The 13,031-nt window shown below is 36.6% G+C and overlaps 1 protein-coding gene across 6 annotated transcripts in view; it reads right to left on the bottom strand.

Moving 5' to 3' along the window:
- Window positions 1–13,031, bottom strand: part of Grm5 (glutamate metabotropic receptor 5) — a 343,722-nt gene that overhangs the window by 301,092 nt on the left and 29,599 nt on the right. The window lies entirely within an intron of this gene.

Below are 13,031 nucleotides of genomic sequence, written 5' to 3'. Positions count from 1 at the left end.
CCCTATATAAGCAGCCATAGTTCAGAGCCCCTTGCCCCTTGCTTTCTGCTCTCCCTACAACGAAGAGGCTCCAATAAAGCATGATTTGAGAAAAATCCTCGTCTGGTGGCTGATCTTTCCTGCTGGTCAGGAAGTTCGCCACACCTGCCTACTTCCAACTTCAACTATCTTGTTAGCTAACAGTGTAACTCATATATTTCTTTTGAAAGAGAAGACAAAACATATTTGTATGCAAGGCCCTGTTGTTTCTGATATTGAATCTTCTATGAACTTGGGTGCCACTGTGTTTAGTGCATATATGCTTAGAACTGGAATATTTTGTCTTTAATTTTTGCCTTAAAGGGTATGAAATGTCTGTCATCATCTCTTTAATTAATTTTGGTTTGTAATATATTTTGTCAGATATATATGCTTGGTGATCAGAATAACTGTTCCATCCTCCTGCCCTTAGGTAGTGTCTATTTTTAATAACAATGTGTGGTTTATAATAGTGTAGATTTGTGAGATTGAAACAGTCGAGTCTAGTTGTGGAGGACGGTGGCTGTAGCTAGAGCACAGTACAGAATTAAAGTGCTTGCAGGGTATGCATAAGGCCTTGATTTTGACCCTCAGCACCAATACAATTTTTTCTTCCACCTGGACATTTCACTAACAACAATATAAAAAGTCATTTTTTTATCATAGTTGTGTCTAACAATGGACTCAATGAATTTTTAAGTTCCATCCCACTTAGGCAATCTGCCTCTAAGGTAAATAAGTATAAAATGAGTGTGTGTTGTGGGGAAGCATGGTGTTTTATTTGGTTGTTTAGTTTTGTTTTTGCTTTTGATAAAGGATTTTATGTAGCCCAGGCTGGCCTCAAACTCAGTCGGTAGACATTGATGACCTTCAACTTTGGTTCTTCTACTTATACCTCCCAAGTGCTAGGTGTGTGCCACCATACACAGAGCTGCATTTGTTTTAAGTCTGTTGAAAATGAAGAATGTATTAGCGTATCTTTGTTCCTGCCTAGACCTCAGACCATCAAAGCTGAACTGCTGGGAATCTGAATTTAACTATTAATATAGTCTGTAAACACTGTTCAATGAATAAAAGATAAGTGGAAGCATCTGTTAATTATATAGGCTTCCTCCAAAGCAAACCCTACTGAGAATGTCCTTCATAGGCCAGGCTTGTAGAATAAAATGAAATTCTGAATACAGCAAAATCTATATATATTGAAAGTTAGCCTTGAACATATTTTCTCTTCTCACTTTCTACTGTTTTTTTCTATATCTCCACGTGCAAAATAAAAAGGCTCTTACAATTTGCCAAATGCTTATCATGTTCTCAGTGTTTAATACACATTATTAATCCTTTCTATAATCTTCCAAGAGAAGATTGGAATTATCCATTTACAAGAGGCAACATGATGATGAGCGGTTAAGGTAACAAAAATGCCAACCATAGACATGGTATCCCAGTCTAGCTGTGTCTTAAGTCAAGCCTAAGTTGATTAATAAAATGATGCTTTCTCTCAGAAATCCTATATTGGACTTGCAGTTATCACTGGATATTGGTAGACTGCTCACCTACACTTTCTGTTACAAAAGAAAGAAGATTAAGCAGAAAGTATAAAAAATGTTTGGTTTCTTCATTTCTACAATGGAAAAAGCAGAAATAATCCAACTTTCCATATCAAAATTCAGATTAGTAGGTTCAGCAGCAACACTTTTTTTAACCACATCTATCACCCACTCACTCCTCATCTTACACTTTTAGTTTAATATCCAATGATTGCCACATTGTAGATGCTTCATATATAATAAAATAAATTACTTAATCTCTCCAACTCAGTTTTTTAATTTAAGTACTAATACTAATAGTAATCTTCAACCAAGGATGTTGTATATGTACACTGGTTATTTTAATATGCAAACTAGCAACTAGCACATTGTGTGATACTTAGCTCCACTAAATGCTAGATGATAGTTATGGTTGTGGTCATTGCCTTACATATTCATGTAATAAATAATAAATGAGATTCACTTGCAGAGCATATGCAGTGTGTACAGGGACAAGGGTTTTGTTCGCCAATCACAAAAATGTTCTTAAAGATATGATTCTCATAGGTTGAGTGACCTACAGAGCTATGCCACACATCTGGGAGTATTTGAAAGAACAAACTTTGCTTGATGGCCTTTGAAAGAGGGCACAATGTTGGGTGTGTGGGAAAAGGGGGTCAACTGGAGGGATTGGGAAGGGATGAATATAATCAAAACATATTATATAAAATTATCAAGAAAGTAATAAAATGAGAAAAGTTGGCTGTCTTTGAAACCAAGAAATATTTGTGTGCTGATCTCAATCCACAAACAGGTATAGTTTCTTCAAACAAACTATTTATAACTGCTTTATCAATGATTCAATATATAAATGAATGTGATGCCATTGATCATTATTCCTTTCTAACATTTCTGTTACCACAGGTGATGCCATATACTTTGCCTCCTCGTTTAGATGGGAATTATTTAAAAAAATCATTTATTCTAGCATCAATTTTTAATTATTTTTACCTACTCTACTCACTAAATATTAAATTATCTTTCATTCATTCTATAATTCTGTGGAAAGAACTAGGATATGATAACAAAAGATCATACCCTTTCTTTTGAGGAACATTTCATCCATTGAAGCATATATGGACCAAAAAAAGAGGCCAATCGAAACAGTTGGTGGGAAGGAGCGGAAGTTTAGGGATTATCAACTGTGTACAAGGTTAGGCTCCTTGTGGGAATACCTTGAATTTTGAGGAATGAATAGGAAAAACAATGACTTTAAAACAAGTAGCTGTTCTCATCATTACTGTGAAGACAGTAGGGTCTGTGTTTACTCAGCCTCTCCTGCTGTCAGCATCTTGCTTTACTGTGACTCATTTCCACAAATCATGAACTAATGTTGACATATTATTATGAGCTGAAGCTCACTCTTTACTTTGATTTGCTTAGTTTTTACTCTACATTTTTCCCCTAAGATCAAAGGAGATCATTACACACGTTTTTCTTAGGCTCCTCAAGACTGACTGATTCTAAGAGTTTCCTTTTTCCTTCTCTTTCCTTCCTTAATTTCTTCTATTCTTTCCTTTGTTCTTCCTTCCATTCTTTCTTTTCTCTCTTTTCTTACTTATTTTTTTGAATACATGGAATACAAGGAGTTTTGAGGGACACTGTGCTATTTGGTAGAGCCCTTCTGTTGGGGACTACTTCTATTTCATGATCTCTACATTATTGCACTGAACATTATGTGTTTTCATGGGAAAGATCACAGGAAAAATTACAATTCTCATTTATCTTATCAAAGACCCATGGGGTCATAAGACAGAATAGTTTAAGCGGGGGAAGGATATGAAGGTACTAGAGAGGATGTAGTAGGAGAAAGGATAACTATCAGTAATGATGTCGGGCAAAAAACACATGGAAATCTCATATTTTTTTAAAGGATCTGTTAGAAAATAGTTTAATTGGTATAACCTTGTACAAAGGTCAATGCCCCTTCCAGAAGTCATAGATTGACAAGTGATAAAATCCATTTTTAGATCACTGTTTTATTAATACATTTCATTTTATTATCCCATAGTATTTAGGTTTATTGTATACAAAAATGCAACCTCCAAAATATTTCATTTCATTATACATTCTTCTCAAAGAACAGGAAAAAAAATAGAATTATTTTTAGTCTAGAACCATCAGAAAATTTCCCTACTATAAAACATGGAAATTAATCAGAGACCTTTGGTATAACAACTCATATTATTCAATGAACAAAGATATTTGGCTAGAAGAAGTGAGATGGCTCTACAGGTATCTTTTAAGTTCCGTGTTAGGTGATGCAGCTGCAGCATCCTTTGGGTGTGTTTTATAAACTCAGCTGTAAAAAAATCTCAGCAAGGAATAGGGTATATGTAGCAACCTCTCATTTATAAAAGGGAAGGCAACCAAAAGTATTAACAATTGCCATCCATGACTTTTAATTTCATTCACCCACAAACCATGTGAGGTAGATAGTTCTGATCCTGCTTTACAAAGACCAGCGAAAACCTCAGTTAATGCCATGTGGTGAGCTTCAGAAATGAATTTAAACCCAGGATTTTAGACTTCTCATCACATATTTACAGCATCATAAAATATTTTAGTAAGATTAATAATAAACCCATGGCTTTCCCTTTATTTCTGATATAGGAATTGCAGAGCATGCTCATTTGTGGAGAACAAGATTAAGCTACATCTTCCTATAGAAAGAACAGATCCACAATGAGAGAATATTGTGGTAGAATGTATTGATAGAGTGATAAGTAGGGAAGGTTATGAAGGTTGACAGTCAAGTCATTCCAACTATCATACCATTGGATAAAGAAATAAAAACCATGTTAAAACTGGTGGCAATTATTATTCAATTATGTTTCCTCCTAACAGATATGAACAAAGTTTAATTTATAAGACCTGGGCACAGAACCATAGCAACATAAATTCTAGCCTATTCCAATACTATTGAGTCATGATAGAATACTGATCTGCTGCCCACAAAATCATGAACGAAACAAAGTGTGAAGGAAGGAGAAAAAGACAATCTCATCAAGAAGAAAATCATACCATCAATTGCACTCCTGATTAAAAGCAGCCCATGGCCAACGTTTCTGCTGTCAGTTTACAAGATAGACAGTATATTGGCTAACTGCTTCATCAATCCTATCTTTCTGCTTCCATGAGTCTCGTGGAAGCTTCCACTAGCTGAATTTCTAGATGGCAAGGCTCATAGGAAAGCTGTTGCAGAGTAAGTTTGTTGTATAGTAAGTCGTTTAATTAGAGGCAACAATGATTACCTGCCAAGCTTGTTTTGAATAATAATCAAATGCTGGCGATGGGTACTAACTGATCAAGCTTAAACTCTTTCACACACAATCTTGTGTGAATGGATGAAGGATGCTAAATGGAAAAATCTGTAAAAATGATTGGTGATACTAAGAAACATAAGCTTTAGGAGATGGAAATACTGGAGCCTGATCTCGAGAATTGACATTTTCCTAACATAGTTACTAAACATTTGAATATTGGTCTCTGTAGGCGGAGGCTGCTCATTCCTTCTTGGATGCCCAGACTTGAAATAACCATACAGAAGCCTTATTAATTAAATCACTGCTTAGTCTATTAGTTCTAGCTTCTTATTGGCTAGCTTTTACATCTTAAATGAACCCATTTCTATTCATCTGTGTATCGCCACATGGCTGTGGCTCACCAGCAAGGCTCTGGTGGAGTGTCTGTCTCTTGTGGGAGGCTACATGGTGTCTCTCTGACTCTGCCTACTTTTTCCCAGCATTCAGTTTATGTTTCCCACCTAACTCTTTTCTGTCCTATCCAGGCCAAAAAGCTTCTTTACATTAACCAATAAAGCAACACATATACAGAAGGACTTCCCACACCAGGTCTCTTTACCTGTAATGGAGATTAAAATATCTTCTTACAATGCTGCTCATGTTTAAGTGACTCACCCATTAAAAAGAATTTAATTAAGATTACATACTCGCATGTGTAATAAATGAATGGTTAGTTTTGATTATCCATTTGACACAATATGGAATCATCAGCAAGAAATTGTTACTATTTAGTTCGGCTGAGGGATTTTCTTTTTTTTTATTTTAATTCTTTTTTTTTTTATTGAGAAAAGGAAAAAAAAAGTTTCCTCCTCCCAGCCTCCCATTTCCCTCCCCCTCCTCCCACCCTTCCCCCCTTCCCCCCACCCTTCTCCCCCTCCCCCCACTCCTCTCCCCCTCCCTCTCCAGTCCAATGGGCAGTCAGGGTTCCCTGCCCTGTGGTAAGTCCTAGGTCCTCCCCCCTCCGTCCATATTTAGGAAGGTGAACATCCAAACTGGCTAGGCTCCCACAAAGCCAGCACATTACGTAGGATCAAAACCCCGTGCCATTGTCCTTAGCTTCTCATCAGTCGGCTGAGGGATTTTCTAATTGGAATAACTTATGTTGGAAGACTCACTTCAGACTTGTGCTGCACCATTTCATGGGCGGGGGCATGGAATGAATGAACTCCAAATGAAACAGAGTAGTTTATATTTCAAGCCCCTGACTAAACAGGGCCTTTTCTTATCCAGCCATAATGCATTATCAGCTCCTTGATGATGTGTTACCTATGATGGGCTCCTAATAGACCTCTTTTAAAAATGACAGTTGAATTTGTTCATCAGGTACAACGTGTCTTATTTCCCCTAAAGACATTGACTGACATGTTATGCAAAAAGAGACTCTGACAGGTTTCCCTTGTGTGCTGGAGATACAAAGGATGTTGTCAGAAATGGGCCCTCCACTAGACCAAAAATATAGTAACACAGCTGCAGTGTATCATGGACTTTAGCGTCTGAAGTGAAGATCTCATATCACAAATATTTATCTCAATATACTAATTAGAGAAAAAGACGATTTCAGCATTTGCTTGTTTAAAATTAATCATTCTAAACAACAAAATTATATCTTTATTGGACCTAATTAAACACAAAATATGAACAACAATGTTTTTCATGTCATCTTTTAGAAGAAAGATATCAAGATCACAATAACAAAAATATAATCCAGTCCCCACATATTCTAGCTAGTGATCTGGGTAAATAGTATTCTCTACTCTGTTCAACTTTTAGATGAAATATTTTGAATCTTTATCTATATAATGGAAATAACAGTTATACTTGTTAGATCAGTAACCTTCAAATTTATGGATTAAAACTTGTACTAATATTGGTACCTAACACTAGATTTATATATTATGCTCTGTACCATGGCCTCGTCTGGATTTAGGGAAGACTCAAAAAAAATCACAGGAGCTCGATTATCTAGAGATGAATAAATATATTAGGAGACAGGTATCAAGTGAGTTCTCCATAATTAAGTTTTCTAGCAAGGAAGAATCATTTTCTCTTCACTAATGACTCTCTTGAGCAAGAAATCAAGATTTTGATAGGAGAAACTGAAAACCCAAAGTAGTGAAAATAAAATCCAGAAAGTCTTCTTTGAGTTACCCAGGCCTTGCACGTCTATAATTACTGTTGTGTGATGGTCACGGATTAACAGTGTATGGGCGAAGCAAAACACAAATGTATTTTTCTGTTCTGAGGAGAAAAAGTCCACTACATTTATAAATCCTAGTTATAATTTTAGTTCTATAAGAGTGACAACACAAGGCTATATTTGTCCCTGTGGCTGAAACAAGGCTTGAGTTCAGTAGCCTAGATGAGCAAGAACATAATTGGATATTGCTCTGGAGACCAGGAAGAGATAATGTGAAAACAAGAGTGTCAAATACTGAAACATTACATGTAATGAAACTATGAAAAAAGTTGATTAGTAATAAATGTGCAAAGCAGATAGGATCACGAAGGAGATTTGGTGTAATAGAACAGAAGACTGTTTGATTTGGAAGTGATCTTTATCTAAAACAGAATCATTTGTATGCAAAGGATAGTTTTCCTATGTTGTAATTTCTTTTTAAGACCTAGAATCAGTCTGAACACACTGAACCTGATAGAAGAGAAAGTGGGAAGTACTCTACAACACTTGGGCACAGGAGTCCACTTCCTATGTATAACCCCAGCAGCACAGACATTAAAGGGCCTCATTGAATAAATGGGACCTCCTGAGACTGAGAAGCTTCTGTAAAGCAAAGGACACTGTCACTAAGACAAAAAGGCAACCCACTTACTGGGAGAAGATCTTCACCAACCCCGCAACTGACAAAGGTCTGATCTCAAAAATATATAAAGAACTCAAGAAACTAGACTGTAAAAGGCTAATCAACTCAATTATAAAATGGGGCACTGAGCTGAACAGAGAATTCTCAACAGAAGAAGTTCAAATGGCCAAAAGACACTAAAGGTAATGCTCAACTTCCTTAGCAATCAGGGAAATACAAATCAAGGCAACTTTAAGATACCATCTTACAACTGTCAGAATGGCTAAAATAAAAAACACCAATGATAGCCTTTGCTGGAGAGGTTGTGGAGAAAGGGGTACTGGTGGGAATGCAAACTTGTGCAACCACTCTGGAATGCAGTGTGGTGGTTTCTCAGGAAATTTGGGATCAACCTACCCCTGGACCTAGCAATACCACTCTTGGGAATATACCCAAGAGAGGCCCCATCATACAACAAAAGTATATGCTCAACTATGTTCATAGCAGCATTGTTTGTAATAGCCAGAACCTGGAAACAACCTAGATGCCCTTCAATGGAAGAATGGATGAAGAAAGTATGGAATATATACATATTAGGGTACTACTCAGCAGTAAAAAACAAGGACTTCTTGAATTTTGCATATAAATGGATGAAAATAGAAAACACTATCCTGAGTGAGGTAAGCCAGACCCAAAAAGAGGAACATGGGATGTACTCACTCATATTTGGTTTCTAGCCATAAACAAAGGACATTGAGCCTATAATTCACTACCCCAGAGAAGTTAAATAAGAAGGTGAACCCAAAGACAAACACATAGGCATCCTCCTGAATATTAACCTTCATCAGGCAATGAAAGGAGACAGAGACAGAGACCCACATTTGAGCACCAGACTGAAATCTCAAGGTCCAAATATGGAGCAGAAGGAGAGAGAGCACGAGCAAGGAACTCAGGACTGCGAGGGGTGCACCCACACACTGAGGCAATGGGATGTTCTATCGGGAACTCACCAAGGCCAGCTGGCCTGTGTCTGAAAAAGCATGGAATAAAACCGGACTTGCTGAACATAGCGGACAATGAGGATTACTGAGAACTCAAGAACAATGGCAGTGGGTTTTTGATCCTACTGCACATACTGGCTTTGGGGGTGCCTAGGCAGTTTGGATGCTCACCTTACTAGACCTGGAAGGAGATGGGAGGTCCTTGGACTTCCCACAGGTCAGGGAACCCTGATTGCTCTTTGAGCTGATGAGGGAGGGGGACTTAATCAGGGGAGGGAGAGGGAAATGGGAGGCAGTGGCGGGGAAGAGGCAGAAATCTTTAATAAATAAATAAATTTTTAAAAAAAGAAAGAAAAAAGACTCAGGTGAAATGAAAAGTTCACAGGATTGAGTCAAGGAAAAAACCCTATTCCTTAACAAAATGGGTAAGAGTGAAAGTTGTTGCCTAAGAGTAAAAGGTTAGAAAGAGGCTTTCCAGGAAAATGGATCCAGAAGCCAGCTGGATTAGTCAGTGTAATAGCTAAGAAAATAGACTTCAAATGAAAATTAGTCAAAGGAGACAGGGAAGGACACTTCATACCCATCAAGGAAAAAAATTTACCAAATGGCATTTCAATTCTTAACATCTATGACCCGTGTACAAAAGCACCAACATTTGTAAAAGAATCATTACTAAAGCTTGAGTCATAATCAACCCTCAGACGTTAATACTAAGAGACTTCAATAATGCACTCTCAGCAATGCACATGTCATCCAGACAAAAACTAAATAGAGATCTGCTGGAGTTAATGGACAAGACATTATAAACCAAATTGACCTAGTAGATAGCTACAGAACATTACACTCAAGTACATAAGAATATAGCTTCTTGCCAGCATCTCATGGAACTTTATCCAAACTATCCACATACTAAGTCACAAAGCAAGTCTGAAAAGATGTAAGAAAGTTGAAATAACACTTTGCAATCTATCAGACCACCACACATCAAAGCTGGATTTCAACAACAAAGGGAAAAAACCCCGAGAACTACAAACTCATAGAAAGTGAAGAACTCTACTGAGTGACTACTGGATCAAGGCAGAAATAAATGTTAAAAAATAAAGACCTTTCTAAAATTCAATGAAAATGAATGCCCACAGCCTAGGCAGTTTGGATGCTCAACTTGCTAGACCTGGATGGAGGTGGGGGTTCCTTGGACTTCCCACAGGACAGGGAACCCTGATTGCTTTTCAGGCTGAGGGGGGGGGGACTTAATTGGGGGAGAGGAAGGGAAATGGGAGGCGGTGGTAGGGAAGAGACAGAAATCTTTAATAATTAAATAAATTAAAAAAATAAAATAAAACAAAACAAAAAAAACAGAAAAAAAAAGAAGATGAATGCCCACCATACCCAAACTTATTGGACACAGTGAAAACAGCAATAAGCATTTAGAGCCTATTAACAAAATTGGAGAGATGACATCCTACCAATTTTACAGCACAACTGAAAGAAGCAAGCTCAACTGTTGTGAGTAGAAGGCAGGAAATAATCAAAGTGAGTTCTGGTATGAATAAAATAGAAACAAAAAGAACAGTACAAAGAATCGATGAGACAAGGAGTTGGTTCCTTGAGAAAAATCAGCTAGATATCCAAACCTTTATCCAAACTAGCTAAAAGACAGAGAAAGAATATATTCAAATTAGAAATGGAAAGTGATACCTAACAAAAGACACCAAGCAAATCCAAAGAATCATTAAGTCATGTTTTAAAACCCATACTCCACAAAAGTGGAAAACCTAAAATAAATGGACGATTTTCTCTATAGATACCACTATCAAAATTAGATAAAGGTCAGATAATCAATGTAGGAGGAGTGGAGAGAGGGGAACTATAGTCGGGATGTAATATATTAGAGGAATAAATTTCCTAAAAAAGCAATGAGACCAAATTTGTTAAAATACTAACAGTGGGTTTATCTCTAAGTTATGTAATTTCATATATTTTTTGTTTCCTTGTAAAAATATCCACTAACAAAACTAGTGAATTTTGTTGAATAAATTGATTTTGAAAGATTCTAGAGAAAAATAGAATATAACATATGAACCATGACAGTAGTGACCTCCAAGAGTGGAATCTGAAGGCCGAATTTGCATTCAGGCAGTTTATACTTCATAACATTTGCTTCTGAAACTTTCATATGACATGGCATGTTAGAAAGACTTGGAAGTCTGTTAACATCTAAAACAAAAAAAAAGTTGTTCTCACCATACTGTGACCTTATAAAATTACTATTGTACGTGTTTTCTTACTTCTTATGAAAGAATGAAGTCGTATTGCAGTTCACTGTAAAATAGGATGAGATTCCATCTAAATGAAAACCTATGTGAGTCATTATCGGAGTAATGCAATATCTCCTATCCTGAGACCTGATGGGAGCCAGGAAGAAGGCTAAGGGAGAACAATCATCCTTTGCCTCAGACTTGAATAAAATGAAGAAAAGGGAAAATCCAAAAAGGGAATGGAAGTTCATCAAGGAAAATTGATCTTATGACGAGCATTTTTCACAATATGTTACAGCTCACTATACACTGGCAAGAGTCACTATGTGGCAACATCAAGGTCTTGCAGTAAAGAATAAAGAAATGATGACGCAGAAGGCAAGAGAGAAAACTGGTCCCTCTCTAAGAGGCGGGGCCACATCCCTTCTGCTCCTTACCTCCTGCCTTCTGTGTAAATCTCAGTGCTTGATCATTACTCATTCCAGACACTCTTCACTATTCCCTGCCACACTTGCTGCTCACACAACCACTTGAGGCAGTTATAGTTATGTTCCAGTTCTAACCAGTCTGATGAAACAAGGAAGGCCAAGAATAATTTGGCTGGACATAGTTAACTATTTAATGGAAAATCATCTAGATTTTCCCAATTCCATATCAAGTAAGAAAACATAAACCCAGATGGGGAACAGTATAAACCACAGTCTAAAATTTTCTCTGATCTATGCTGGTGAAATATTCTTTAGATTATATATATTATAATTATACATGTGTGTGTGTATATATATTTGTGACCAATAAGAAAATATGAGCATAACTAATTTTAATTTTAAGCACATTTAATTCAGTAAGCATTTGCTTGACGTCCAGATACTTTCAACTACAGCAAAGTCTACAGAAGGTATCAATAAAATAAAACAATTTTCATTGAAAAGTCTCCTCCTCTTCTCATTAATTAAAATTTCCAAAGAACACTTTATTTATCTTTAACATTTCCTCTTCTAAAATGCAGTAGCCATATTTTTATACATCCATGACCATACTGTTTGATAGTGTCAAACACATAGTGTAACTATAATGTGTTGAATAGGAGACTGACTGAACCAAGCAGACATTAGCAAAAGACAAATGGCCACGGAGCTAACGAAATAAGGAAAGCTACAAATTTTTTTGTGGAAAGATTATTAAAACAGACTTTGGATTAATCTTCAGACAGAATATTTTTGAAGATTACTTGAACTGACAAAAAGCCAACTAAATAGTGACATATAAATACGCTGGGTGTATTTGCTCATAACACCTAGGGTGAAGAATAAACCCCTTGTAATAGTTTGATCTTTGTTTTTAAGAATCTTTTGTAACCAGGTAGCAGGTAATACACATCTTTCCAGGAAACATTTCAATGGTGTGTCGAATCGTTTTATATCTTCTCAATAACATTTCACTTGCTGCATGGCTGGAGAGATGGATTTGTGGTAAGGATACTTGCCACACAAGGGTGGACATTTGAGTTACATTCCTGAATTCATTGAAGTGGAAGAAGAAACACACTTCCCAAAGTTGTCCTGACATCCATATACACACCTCTATCCTGCACCCCCACATACATAGAAAATGTAAGATTTACTACTAAATAAACCAACCAGAATTCATCCTTTTAAAGCTTACTCAGCTACTATATCTATGAATAGGGACATCTTATTGCTCTTGGTCAGCTGACATTGAGGCAGCTCTTTGATAACAAAATTTGGATATTTGATTTTATGCCTGCTAAAAAGCTGCTATTTTTAATGCATGTGTCTGCAAAATGCAATTCAAAATTCCCAAATTATTATTTTTCTTCAACAACTTATTCTGTCTATTTTGTCCTCACAGACTGCTCCAGAACTTTGAGGCAATTTCAAAATGTCAGTGCATATCCATCCTGGTAAAGTATGCTCCCAAGCAAAGAAAGAGAAAGCTAAACACATGTGGTTGACATCTTCAGGGAACATTTTGACAAATATGTTCTTTTACTATTTCTTTGTATGCCTACTTACCATCTGTTAAATGGTAAATAGTATTTTAT

Source organism: Microtus ochrogaster, chromosome 22 (assembly GCF_000317375.1).
Source record: "Microtus ochrogaster isolate Prairie Vole_2 chromosome 22, MicOch1.0, whole genome shotgun sequence".
Lineage (NCBI taxonomy): Eukaryota > Metazoa > Chordata > Mammalia > Rodentia > Cricetidae > Microtus > Microtus ochrogaster.
This window is presented reverse-complemented; position numbering and strand designations above follow the sequence as displayed.